Below are 14,752 nucleotides of genomic sequence, written 5' to 3' on the forward strand. Positions count from 1 at the left end.
TCCATGCATCAGCTTTCCAGTTGTAGAAGGCAGTGTCTTGGTCTTCCGGGCACACGTTCACCAAGTTTTACTGGGCGCCTTCCTAGGCATCGGCGGATGCTGCTCCGGGCAGCAAGGTCTTGCAGGCGGCAGTGGATTACGCATCCTCGAGGGAGTTTTCTCCATGGGCGTGTGATTTGTTTCCCTCCCTGTGGACTGCTTTAGGACGTCCCACGGTCTTGTGTCCCCCAATGATACGAGCGAGAAAACAAGATTTTTGTGAACTCACCTGTAAAATCTCTTTCTCGCTTAGTTCATTGGGGACACAGCTCCCACCCAGTAATTTCTGTTTGCCGCAAATGATGGCGGTTGATGAGCCAGTATGGTCCTCGGTTCTGGTTCGATCCGACTGACATTGGTCAGTTATTGGTTGTTTACCGTATGGTTTTTCTCCTACTCCTATGGCTTGGGCACAAACTGATATGCTTTATCCAGGCTGGAGGGGGTATAGCCGCCACGGGAGGAGTTATCACTTTTCAGCCTAGTGTCGCCTCCTAGTGACAGCAAGCAACTATACCCACGGTCCTGTGTCCCCCAATGAACTAAGCGAGAAAGAGATTTTACAGGTGAGTTCACAAAAATCTCGTTTTAGTGCATAAGAGAGACATAGCAGAGCTGAGAAGACCACAGCTCGAGCCGCACCTGAAGAAGCAAAGAGCCGCATGCGGCGGCCACCCCTGCACTATAGCAATAGATGCAAACATAACATATGGACTAAGCCCTCACTCTAATGATAAAATCTGAGACTCTTAGCCAATGTATTTTGATCAAAACGCATCTGTGCAACGGTGGTCTCAGTCAGGCAGGTCCTACGCTAAACCTATTTATGCCGTTGGGAATCTATATTCAGGAGTGCAGACCCTGCACACATAGTGCGCTGCTCCTAGTCACCTCTGTGTGCATCCAACACCTATATGTACCACCTAATCAAGGTCGCCTGTGGGATAGGTGGGTTCAAAAGTGCACGAATGCTACTCCCAGGATAGGAGCGCTTTCACACCAGAAGGTGCCACTCCTTCAAGACAAATAAAGATAAATCACTTAAAGACCATATGTTATGTTTGCATCTATTGCTATAGTGCATTCTTTTCTGTGACTTTATAAATGTAGCCATGCACCTCTGCATAGTTACTATCATATCGTGCAGGATGTTTTGTATCTTTTTTTCTGTGATTTTTTTTTTTTATATATATTTTTTGGAGTGATATAAAAGTAATTGTAAAAGAAACAATTGTGGATGAAGGTTGTGAGGATGTTGAAATCATGTGGGTGAAAATGCAGAGTGAAGAAAATAATGGAAAAAATAATTCTTGGTGTGATCTATAGACCCCCCAATATCACTGAGGAAATACAGGGAGTGCAGAATTATTAGGCAAATGAGTATTTTGACCACATCATCCTCTTTATGCATGTTGTCTTGCTCCAAGCTGTATAGGCTCGAAAGCCTACTACCAATTAAGCATATTAGGTGATGTGCATCTCTGTAATGAGAAGGGGTGTGGTCTAATGACATCAACACCCTATATCAGGTGTGCATAATTATTAGGCAACTTCCTTTCCTTTGGCAAAATGGGTCAAAAGAAGGACTTGACAGGCTCAGAAAAGTCAAAAATAGTGAGATATCTTGCAGAGGGATGCAGCACTCTTAAAATTGCAGAGCTTCTGAAGCGTGATCATCGAACAATCAAGCGTTTCATTCAAAATAGCCAACAGGGTCGCAAGAAGCGTGTGGAAAAACCAAGGCGCAAAATAACTGCCCATGAACTGAGAAAAGTCAAGCGTGCAACTGCCAAGATGCCACTTGCCACCAGTTTGGCCATATTTCAGAGCTGCAACATCACTGGAGTGCCCAAAAGCACAAGGTGTGCAATACTCAGAGACATGGCCAAGGTAAGAAAGGCTGAAAGACGACCACCACTGAACAAGACACACAAGCTGAAACGTCAAGACTGGCAGGGCTCCAGACTAAAAAAAATATCAAGCAGCCATTGGCTCCTAACCTGAAAAATTTAGGAGCCAAATGAAATTTTTAGTCGCCAAATTTAAAATACATAATATAGCTGGGATGCTTAGGAGCAGGGGGTTTTCTAAGCTGCAGCCCACGCAGTTAAAGGAGTTGTACACTCATTTCCATGACCTGTCAGACTAGCCAGATTCGCGTTGGTAATCCCTAGGTGCTGGGTCCCGGCTCATTCGCTTTCCGGCCTCTGCTGCTTGTCTTGGGTTTCTCCATGAAAACGTTTGGCTGCAGTGGCATCAAGACAATCTCTGGCCACGGTGGAGATCTGCTCCCCTGGCATCACATGACCATTTAATATAATGCATGGGAAGCAGTGATCAGTCATTGGCTGTAACACCGTCAAATAGGAGGTTTTCATGAAGGGACTCAAGACAAGCAACAAAGGCTGGGGAGCAAATGAGCCGGGATCCAGCACTGGGCATCAGGCAAGTATGATCACCAACAAAGGTCCTGCCAGTCTGAGGTCCAGAAATGAGTGTATCCAAACCCTTTAAGGAGTAATTTTTATATTTTTCTTTAAGGGGTTTCAAACCAGTATTATTCAATATGTGACACAGAATGGGTTCAAAAAAACCCCACTGCACTCCTTAAAAGGCCAATCACTTGAGTCGCCACTGCAACCAGTGACCACATCAGCAGGCATCACGTAATGACGGGACCAGCATGACAGTGGGGGTGGGGGGAGGGCAGCTTTTTTTTTATTTTTTTACATTAAGAAAAAATATAACAGCTAAAAATATAATACTACACGAGCTTTACTCTTTATTCTCAACCCCTCTGCTTGCCGGTCAGTGAATGAAAACCTCTTGTTTGCTGTTGTTTCTTGAGGAAAGATCGCCCATATTCTAGTGCTGCTCACTGTGTAACTGTGGCTGGACATGGACATTCAGTCTGTCAATGTCAACCTTAAAGGTTTCCATTCACTGCCAGCAAGCAGAGATGTAGGAAAGCTAGGGGACCTCCTCTGGCAGCTGAACTAGCCTGTGCTTAACCCCTTATAGGCTGCTTCAGTGCCATTTTCCCTCTTTTTAACTCTACCACATGTCTTTGGCACAGAAAGGAGCAGTTAAGGGCTCTCTGCCCATCACCCCCGTGTCAGTAAGGAGCCGTGCACGGACATCGCAGTATAGGCGGCAATCTCTCCTTGTCAATTGGTTTCACACCGGAGTCTGTCTGCAGGAGCTCTGCACTGCCGGGGTCGCAGAGCATTATATTGATTTATGATGCTATGTAACCCTTACAGTTCTGGAATGTATTGGATAACACTGACCGCATTAGGTCAGTGTTATCCAGTACATTCCAGACCTCTAAGGGTTACATAGCATCATAAATCAATAAAATGCCATGCGACCCCGGCAGTGCTATGCAGACCAGGACAGCGAGTGTTAAAGCAGCACAGCCGGTACTTATTCTTGGTCTTACGGATCTCTGCCTTCTCCTTGTGCCCAGTCCTATAAAACACACTAATAAATCGGATGACTCGCCTCGTGTTATCAGCCGTGGACTGTGCGGCCCTAGTTGAAGTGTAAAACTGCCAGACTGCTAGAAGCGGGAGCACAAGCCACGCCCACCCTCTATGCCGGGTTATCTGAGGGGCGGGTGTTCACCCAGCAGACGTCTGGAGCGTGTGTCTGTGCTGGATGAAAGCCTTTTTTTTTTAAGAGGCAGAGCAGCGAGCGGAGGGTCTAGGCGCAAATGGCGACAAGACTACAAAGTCTTGTCGCCATTTAGCAGTTCTAAGTCGCATTGGCGACCATTTTGGTCACCATCTGGAGCCCTGACTGGGCCAAGAAATATCTCAAGACTGATTTTTCTAAGGTTTTATGGACTGATGAAATGAGAGTGAGTCTTGATGGGCCAGATGGATGGGCCCGTGGCTGGATTGGTAAAGGGCAGAGAGCTCCAGTCCGACTCAGACGCCAGCAAGGTGGAGGTGGAGTACTGGTTTGGGCTGGTATCATCAAAGATGAGCTTGTGGGACCTTTTCGGGTTGAGGATGGAGTCAAGCTCAACTCCCAGTCCTACTGCCAGTTTCTGGAAGACACCTTCTTCAAGCAGTGGTACAGGAAGAAGTCTGCATCCTTCAAGAAAAACATGATTTTCATGCAGGACAATGCTCCATCACACGCGTCCAAGTACTCCACAGCGTGGCTGGCAAGAAAGGGTATAAAAGAAGAAAATCTAATGACATGGCCTCCTTGTTCACCTGATCTGAACCCCATTGAGAACCTGTGGTCCATCATCAAATGTGAGATTTACAAGGAGGGAAAACAGTACACCTCTCTGAACAGTGTCTGGGAGGCTGTGGTTGCTGCTGCACGCAAGTTTGATGGTGAACAGATCAAAACACTGACAGAATCCATGGATGGCAGGCTTTTGAGTGTCCTTGCAAAGAAAGGTGGCTATATTGGTCACTGATTTGTTTTTGTTTTGTTTTTGAATGTCAGAAATGTATATTTGTGAATGTTGAGATGTTATATTGGTTTCACTGGTAAAAATAAATAATTGAAATGGGTATATATTTGTTTTTTGTTAAGTTGCCTAATAATTATGCACAGTAATAGTCACCTGCACACACAGATATCCCCCTAAAATAGCTAAAACTAAAAACAAACTAAAAACTACTTCCAAAAATATTCAGCTTTGATATTAATGAGTTTTTTGGGTTCATTGAGAACATGGTTGTTGTTCAATAATAAAATTAATCCTCAAAAATACAACTTGCCTAATAATTCTGCACTCCCTGTAGAAGATCAACTCTATGTGCTAATGGAGTGGGTGGCACAGTGGTGGTGATGGGAGATTTTAACTACCCACACATAGATTGGGAACATGGTTCTGCAAGAACATTCCTCAGCTTTTTGCAGGATAATTTTATGGGCCACTTTATAGAAGATCCTACTAGAGGCGATTGTTCTTCTGGATCTAGTCATTTCTAACCATGCAGAGCTTTAGGGAAATGTCAGTCCATGAAAACCTTGGTAACCACAATATAATTATATTCCAACTAAACTGTAAAAAACAAAACAAAACAAAAAACTCACTTAGGGGCACAAACTTTTGTCTTGTATTAGAAGAGGTATGGACTCGCAGGGCAGGGATGTAATATTGCCACTATACAATGCGTTGGTACGGCCTCACCTGGAATACACCTTTCAGTTCTGGGCAACGGTCACGCTCTGGGCAACACCACACTGAGCATAGGAGGGAAAGGGATTACTGGAATAAGGCCTGGAAACTAGGGAAGGAAAATGGACACCTCCTAGAGAAAACCCTAACTCCAGTCCTGACAGACTACCAGTATGAACAGGCCACAAAGGTAGGCAAGTTCATACACAGGATACCTAGAATCCTATCTCGCCCTATAGGACCCTGGAACTAATGTTAGGACTGAGTCTACCTGTTCCTCCAGGTAGACTCAGGGAAGGACGAACAGGAGTCTCCCTCAGGCCTAATGATAAACAACAGTGAAAGGCAACAAACACATATATATATATATATAACCAAAATACAAAAGGGAAACGAGGGGGGGCGTGGCCTGGTCGGACATGTGAACAGACGCGATAGCGGGGAGCTCCTGACCTGCCAGCAATTATCCTGCAGAATCCTTCTTCTGCAGCTAGCTCTGCAGCACCGGCACATACTAATATGACCCGCACGGGGAAGAAGGAGCGGGAGCTGAAGGAAGCCGGGTCTTCCACGCCGGCGAAACAAGATGGTGCCGCATCGGAGGTGGGAGGGGCACAGTCAGGAGAAATGGCTTCAGTTGCGACCCCTGCACCCCCAAGTTCAGCCCCAGGCCCTGTAACTACATTATGTATCCAGCATGGTCGGCCTGATATTGGCGCTGCTGAGCCTACATCAAAAGATATCTTTAATGCTGTACAGCAATGCAGTAGCTCGCTTGCTCTCCTCACTACTAATATGGGCAGCCTGCAGGAAAATGTGTCCCTTCTCCGTCAGGACTTGCGGAAAGTTACTGATAGAATGGCGGAGGTGGAAGTCAGAGTGGGTGCCTTAGAGGATCAATTGCCTCCTGTCAAAAGAGATCTGGGCAGGATTATTCACAACTTGACCCTGCTGATGTCCAAAACGGACGACTTGGAGAATCGATCAAGGAGGAACAACCTCCCTCTAGTGGGGGGTCCCTGAAAAAGCAGAGGGTGCAGATCCGGTAGCCTTTTTTGAGGACTGGCTTACCCTAAAATTTGGAAAGGACTTGCTCTCCAAGGTGTTTGCTATTGAAAGGGCGCACAGAGTGCCGTTCCGTGTGCCACCACCAGGGGCCCCACCTCGTCCAGTGTTAATGAAGCTACTTCACTTCAGGGACAGAGATGCGATTCTTAAGAAGGCGAGGGATCACCCTGAGCTATTAATTAATGGCGGTAAAGTGGGTGATATATCCGGATTTCTCTGCTGAGGTCCAGCGGAAGGGAGTCAACTTCCTGGAAGTCAAGCGACACCTCCGGAATTTACAAGTTCCGTACTCCATGTTATACCCAGCCAAGCTTCGTGTGGTGGCGCATGGGGAAGTCTGTTTCTTTGATACTCCTCTAGAAGCGGCACAGTGGATCGACGCCAATGAATCCTGGCTCAAGAATTGGAAGCCGGTGGACTGAGAGCCTCGCTTTTGGAAATTCTGGGACACGTGAGATATATTGATAATGCCCTGGGACATGCTTGCGATGTTGTTTCTTTACTTATACGACCTTTCTGTATGTTTGATGCAGCTCCCTTTTGATTAATATGCCTATGAACATATGTTTAGGTTAAATATGCTTAGCCAGTTTGCCCGCTTGGGTTTTCTCAGTATATTAATGTAGGGGTCATCTGGGGTTACTGTAATTTACCACTATGTGCTGCGCTGCAGATATACTTGTATATAGGCGGGTCAGCACAAACGACCCGATACATGTGTGTACTCTGTTACACAGGGTTTTTTTGGCAGCCATTCAGCCATATATATGGCCGACTGTAGGGAAGTTTTTTCGCCATATTTGCTGCTTTTTTTTCCATGTAGGGATTTTATCCTAACGGGAAATTATTATGCTGTTGGGATACTTTTGAGGGTTGGGGAAGGGGGGATCGGGCGGTGGAACGGGTTGGGTAATCCTATGCAGGGTGTGGGGAGTATGCAGGTACCATATGTTACTGGGGAATTATGTTTTGTTCTAACATGTACTGTATGGCCCAATGACACATAACATAAGAATTGTAGGCTGGAATGTTAGGGGTTTGGGAGAGCCGACAAAACGTGCGGCGGTGTTTTCTGCGCTGCAGCACTTACATCCCGCTAACTTCTGTCTGTCAGACTAATTTGTCTCAGACTACTATACCGGTTATACACAAACCGTGGGTTGGTCATGCATATCACTCTGTCCTTTCTTCTCATTCCAGGGGGGTGAGTGTTCTGGTGCATAGGTCACTACCGTTTATATGTCATTCGTCCTGTACAGACGTTAGTGGGCGATTTGTATGTCTCCACTGTACTTGTTACCATTGGTCTTTTATTTTGGTTGCGGTGTACATTCCACCGCCGTATAATAGTGAGGTGATAAAAGAAATTATGAGATATGTTGAGGAATTACCGCGCTGTCCAATACTATTAATAGGAGACTTTAACACCTGTCCCTCTGTGGCTCTGGATAGAGGTGGGATGTCAGATGGGGGTAGAGACTCTAATTTCGCCAAAGTGCTGCGGGAGCTGGATCTACATGATATGTGGCGGGTGAGAAATCCTACCGCCCGGCAGTTCTCCTGTTATTCTAGCTCGCATCATTCATTATCTAGAATTGACTTAGCCATAGGCACTCCTGAGGTACTGTCGCTGGTGACTGACATTTAGGCTGGGTTCACACCTGAACTTTTTACAGCGCGTTCCTACGCGCTGTAAAACGCTCAACAGGCAAAAACCAATGTTTCCCTATGGGCATGGTTCTCACCTGAGCGTTTTACAGCGCGTACGAACGCGCTGTAAAACGCCCTACGCCCCAAGAAGTACAGGCGCTTCTTTGGGGCGTATTGTCGCGCGTAACACCTCTGTTTTTCATTGTACACCTCTGTGGTCAATAGCAAGAACGCGCGTTTCAAAAATACAAAAACGCCCCAAAATACGCCCGATAAAAACACCTGTAAACAGCGCATATCGAATACGCTCAGGTCTGAACCCAACCTAAATACTTACCAAGAAGTCTTTCCGACCACTCCCCGATTTATGTAGAACTGCAACTGGGCACCAGACGCCCCCCTGGGGTTGGGGCTTGGAAGCTTAATCCTTTCTGGTTACAGCTAGTAGATGGGAGGGTGGAATTGGGGAATAAATTAGATAATTTTTTACCCAGAACGTGGGTTCGGCGCCCTTGGGGGTAGTATGGGATACATGCAAAGCATTTGTCAGGGGTTTGTACATCCAAAAGATTAGTCACCATAAATCTAAAACTAGGGACGCTCAGAAAAAGTTGCAGGCTCTGGTAGTGGAGGCGGAGGAGAGGTATGTGTGTCACCCTAATAGGACTAATGAGGAATCACGCAGGTTTTTTCTTAAACGAAAGTCTTTTGAGGCGGGAGAAAGTTCTGGGAAGTTACTGGCGAGGGTTATTAGAGCCCAGGATGGTCCATCTAGAGTTTTGTCTCTTCAGAGGGCTGATGGTTCTATTGCCACGACGGACGAAGATATTTTGGCAGTATTTCATGCCTATTATGAATCCCTTTTATAGGACAAAATTAGAGGTGGACTCTACAAACATAGCCACATATCTAGAAGGAATTGCGATTCCGCAACTGTCAGCGGAGAGTGTGACATATTTAGATGGCCCTTTGACTCTTGCCGAGCTGGAGGTGGCGATACAATCGTTCCCAAATGAAAAAGCCCCTGGGATAGATGGGCTGCCAGCAGAGTTTTTTTTTTAAATATAGCGGTGTCCTGTTGCCTCACCTCCTGTCGGTTTTTAATGATGCCCTGTTAACAGGGAGCCTTCCTGCCTCTATGAGGGAGGCTATTGTAGTGGTCTTGCCCAAGCCCGGTAAGGATCCCAAATTCCCTGACTCTGTCCGATTTCTCTGTTGACCTCTGATATTAAGATTTTAGCAAAGGTTTTAGCGAATCGGTTACAATCGGTCATTACAAATATTATTTATAGCGATCAGACAGGATTCATGCCGAATAAGTCTACCTCGGTTAATCTAAGGAGACTTTTCCTTAATACTCAGAGGAAGGTTGACTCAGTAGGAGGACGGGCTGTCCTCTCTTTGGATGCGGCTAAGGCCTTTGATAGTGTTGAATGGAGCTATCTTTGGGAGGTGCTGCGAGTCATGGGATTTGGGACAACCTTTATCTCCTGGGTTCAGTTGCTGTACAATGGCCCCATGGCCAGGATCCGGGCCAATGGGGGTATATCAGAGGCATTTGAAATGGGTAGGGGAACTCGTCAGGGGTGCCCGCTGTCCCCTCTTCCCTTGTGGGTCCCGGGAAGAGAGGGTGTCCCTGTATGCGGACGATATGTTAATCTATGTGGGTAATGTGGAAAGATCCTTAGGTCCTATTATGTCCCTATTTCAGGAGTTTGGGGATAGATCTGGATTACGAATTAATTGGGATAAGGGCTCTTTCACACCTGCGTTATTGTCTTCCGGCATAGAGTTCCGTCGTCGGGGCTCTATGCCGGAAGAATCCTGATCAGGATTATCCTAATGCATTCTGAATGGAGAGTAATCCGTTCAGGATGCATCAGGATGTCTTCAGTTCCGGTACGGAACGTTTGTTGGCCGGAGAAAATACCGCAGCATGCTGCGCTTTTTGCTCCGGCCAAAAATCCGGAACACTTGCCGCAAGGCCGGATCCGGAATTAATGCCCATTGAAAGGCATTGATCCGGATCCGGCCTTAAGCTAAACGTCGTTTCGGCGCATTGCCGGAGCCGACATTTAGCTTTTTCAGAGTGGTTACCATGGCTGCCGGGACGCTAAAGTCCTGACAGCCATGGTAAGTGTAGTGGGGAGCGGGGGAGCAGTGTACTCACCGTCCGTGCGGCTCCCCGGGCGCTCCAGAGTGACGTCAGGGCGCCCCAAGCGCATGGATCACGTGATCCATGTGATCACGTCATCCATGCGCATGGGGCGCTCTGACGTCATTCTGGAGCGCCCCGGGAGCCGCACGGACTGTAAGTATACCGCTCCCCCGCTCCCCGCTCCTACTATGGCAACCAGGACTTTAATAGCGTCCTGGGTGCCATAGTAACACTGAAAGCATTTGGAAGACGGTTCCGTCTTCAAATGCTTTCAGTACACTTGCGTTTTTCCGGATCCGGCAGGCACCTCCGGCAACGGAAGTGCATGCCGGATCCCAACAACGCAAGTGTGAAAGAGGCCTAAGTCTATTCTTCTACCCTTGGATAACCCTGCCAGAACCCTCCTTCCTCAGTCTTGCCCGCTACAGGTTGCGCACCAAATCAAATATCTGGGGATCCTAGTTACTGCACACCCGAATAGCTATATTAAACTTAACATGGAATCGTTATTGAATACATTGTCTGAGAAGGTTAAAGCCTGGTGCAAACTACCAATGTTGGAAATTGGGAGGAGCAACCTCCTTAAAATGATTGTTATGCCCAAGCTTATGTATGTCCTGCATAATTCCCGATTTGGATACCTCATAGGATATTTGTCAAAATAGATTATTTAGGGACCTTATATGGCGTCGCAAAAAAGCTTGGATCCGTCTTGATACACTGCAAAGAGGGAAGGAGGCGGGGGGACTTGCAATCCCAAACGCCTGGTTATAATATTTATCAGCTCAATTGCAGCAGCTAAGAGGATGGGGGAGAAACCCTGGGGATAGTACCTCAGCTAGATTGGTGGCCCATATCATAGGCCAGGACTCCCCGGTGACTCTATTAGAACATGGGGGGTTGGCCGATAAGATGTCAGGTCATCCAACCCTTGCAATGATACACAAGATCTGGCAAAAATGCAGGACGTTGCTTGCAGTTCAAGAGTTTACGCAGGTCTCCCCTATCTGGAGAAATCCGCATCTGCCCGAAATGTTCCATTTAGAAGGGTTTACACCATGGGAGCGCAAGGGAGTGAGATTTTTGTATCAGTTACAGAGTTCGGGTATCTTTTTAAGTCCTTTGAACAGTTGAGAAATGAATTTGGTCTCCCGCAATGGGCCTTTTATAAATTTCTGCAATTACGCCATGCTTTCCAGAAGCAGGCACAATCGACGTCATTGAAATGTACTACGGTACTGCTGTTTCAACAGATCCTTACAAACAATTCCTCATGTGGTTTGATATCATCCATTTATAGGAATTTGTATGTAAAATCATTGAAACAAGAGGTCCTAGCAGTCAAGCATGAATGGGAGGCAGAGGTGGGGCCGATTTCGGAGGAGCAATGGAAGTCGATTTTAGCGCTAACTCCCCAACTGTCGGTGTGTGAGGAACACCGTATGTCTCAGTTGTTTTTACTGCACCGTGTGTACAGGACCCCAGAATTCCTATGTAAGATAGGTGTTCGGGTAAATGCGGACTGTCCTAGGTGTGGTAACGGTCCTGCATCCCTAATGCATATGCTCTGGGACTGCGCGGAACTCCGGAATTTTTGGACGGCGATTTTGATTTTTCTCAAAGACGCCTATAACATATTGGTTCCGCCTGGACCGAGGGCATGCGTGGCTGGAATATTGGACATTAAAAATCGTCACCACCGTCTAGGAGTACAACGTATGCTTTTTCAGGCCAGGACATTGATCGCCAAACATTGGCTTCGACCGCAAGCTCCGACTAGGAAAGAATTCCTTAAATAGGTTGTCGGAAGTCTTGCGACTAGAAAAAGGTGTTTATGTTAAAAGAAAGTGTGTGGTGAAATGTGATATGGGAAACTTGGGAAAACTATAGGATACGTTGCCCTGACTAGTCTCCCTTACTAAGGATGTAGATTCGGGAGCTGCTGTGTCCATCAAAATATTCTCCTCTCTATGATGCTTATACATGGCGCCAAGTTTGGGTTCCCTGGTATGTATAATTGAAATACCGCTGATATGGTAGGATAACACCTGCTGTACTTATATGGGTGGTACTTCAGGTATTGACCATTAGAGTTATGAGCATTGTACTGGGTTGGAAGCCTGGTGCCCGTTTCACCGCCGAGGGGGGGGGGGGGGGGGGGGGGGGTTTGGTTGGTTAGGTGGGAAATTTTTGTTGATTATGTAAAAGTGAAAAAGTCGACGTATATGCCTTGTACAATTAATCATAACACACTGTAAATTGCGGTCACTGTTGACCTTTATTATTGTATCGATTATATTATACCCTTTTCATGCGCTTAATGAACAGACGGACTCTGTGATGATCTTTGTAACCGCTTTATTATCTATTACCAAGAAATTGTACAAGCATTCTTTATTCTATGGAATATTGTTAATAAAAACTATCTGATTAAAAAAAAAACGAAACACTTATCTTCAATGAAGCTTTGGTAGCACCAATAACTCAGCCGAGATCCACACACCAGCTAACCACAAGTCCAACAGAAGCTATAAACCGCACAGCATAGTGGGAGAAACAACAATAAATAGAGAAGGTAAAATGACCACATTAGGGCTCTTTCACACCTGCGTTGTTGTGTTCCGGCATAGAGTTCGGTCGTCGGGGCTCTATGCCGGAAAAATCCTGATCAGGATTATCCCCATGCATTCTGAATGGAGAGAAATCCGTTCAGGATGCATCAGGATGTCTTCAGTTCAGGACCGGAACGTTTTTTGGCCGGAGAAAATACCGCAGCATGCTGCGCTTTTTGCTCCGGCCAAAAATCCTGAACACTTGCCGCAAGGCCGGATCCGGAATTAATGCCCATTGGAAGGCATTGATCCGGATCCGGCCTTAAGCTAAACGTCGTTTCGGCGCATTACCGGATACGACGTTTGGCTTTTTCTGAATGGTTACCATGGCTGCCAGGACGCTAAAACCTGTTTGCCATGGTAAAGTGTAGTGGGGAGCAGTATACTTACCGTCCGTGCGGCTCCCGGGGCACTTCAGAGTGACGTCAGGGCGCCCCACGCGCATGGATGACGTGATCGCATGGATCACGTCATCTGTGCGCATGGGGCGCTCTGCCGTCATTCTGGAGCGCCCTGGGAGCCGCACGGGCCGTAAGTATACTGCTCCCCCGCTCCCCACTACTACTACGGCAACCAGGACTTTAATAGCGTCCTGGCTGCCATAGTAACACTGAACGCATTTTGCCTGGCACTTCCGGCAAATGGAGTACACGACGGATCCGGACAACGCAAGTGTGAAAGAGGCCTTAACCACACCTGGGGAAAGAAGGCCTGACAAGCACCAGAAACAACACACACGTCATTTGATCCAAAAGGATAACATGTCAGATCAAACCACGTGTTGCCAGTCTCACAGATCTCCTGTCGCAGGAACGTCCGTGACAGCACCAGTCCATAGAAAAGATGCCCTGGAGTTAGAAAAAGTGCAAAGGAGATAAACTAAACACATAAAGGGCCTGGAAGATCTTAGTTATGAGCAAAGATTAAACAAACTGAATTTGTTTAGTCTTGAAAAAAAGATGTCTAATCTGTACAAATATATACGGCCTCACCTGGAACACGAGGTGAGGCCGTAAACAGACCACCCAAAAAAATATTGACACCCTCAAAAAACAAGGGGCCGCTCCCTACGCCTGGAGAAAAAAAAGATTCAGTCACAAGAGGCGACAGCATTCTTTACAGTGAGGGCTGCGAATCTCTGGAACAGCCGCAGGAGCTGCTCACAGCAAATACCGTAGACGGCTTCAGAAAGGGTTTACGTGACTTTTTGTTTCAAAATCACTTGAAGCTTCTTTTTTTTTTTTTGCCTTTCCCTGGATCAGTATAGCAGGATTATAGGTTGGACTTGATGGACTTTTGTCTTTTTCCAACCTTAAAGGGTTTCTACCACTTCGTTTCACATAATTAGCTGTCAGACACTAGCGATCCGCTAGTGTCTGCTCTACCAAACCATCCTAATATAACTGCTTATTGTCCAGCCGTTTCGCTAAAAAAATAACTTATATAGATATGCTAATGAGCCTCTAGGTGCTATGGGGGCGTCATTAGCACCTAGAGGCTCCGTCTACCTTCACAAACTGCCGCCGCCCAGCGCGTCCCTCCAGCCCGCCCATCTCCTCCGGAATGCGATCCTCCCCGTGCGCGTCTGTATTCGGCGCATGCGCAGTGAATGTCTGACCGCTTCCCTGCTCAGACATCTCCACTGCGCCTGTTCCTCGGAGCACTATGACGTCATCGGCGCAGGCGCAGTGGAGATGTCTGAGCAGGGAAGCGGTCAGACATTCACTGCGCATGCGCCGAATACAGACGCGCACGGGGAGGATCGCATTCCGGAGGAGATGGGCGGGCTGGAGGGACGCGCTGGGCGGCGGCAGTTTGTGAAGGTAGACGGAGCCTCTAGGTGCTAATGACGCCCCCATAGCACCTAGAGGCTCATTAGCATATCTATATAAGTTCGTTTTTTAGCGAAACGGCAGGACAATAAGCAGTTATATTAGGATGGTTTGATAGAGCAGACACTAGCGGATCGCTAGTGTCTGAAAGCTAATTAGGTGAAAACGAAGTGGTAGAAACCCTTTAACAACTATGTAACTATGATTTATTACCAGCCTGAGGATTGCAGACAATTCACATGGG

The 14,752-nt window shown here is 46.9% G+C and overlaps 1 protein-coding gene across 1 annotated transcript in view; it reads left to right on the top strand.

Moving 5' to 3' along the window:
• FANCG (FA complementation group G) overlaps nucleotides 1-14,752 on the top strand; it is a 69,164-nt gene that overhangs the window by 53,601 nt on the left and 811 nt on the right. The window lies entirely within an intron of this gene.

This window comes from Bufo bufo, chromosome 2 (genome assembly GCF_905171765.1).
Source record: "Bufo bufo chromosome 2, aBufBuf1.1, whole genome shotgun sequence".
Taxonomy (NCBI): domain Eukaryota; kingdom Metazoa; phylum Chordata; class Amphibia; order Anura; family Bufonidae; genus Bufo; species Bufo bufo.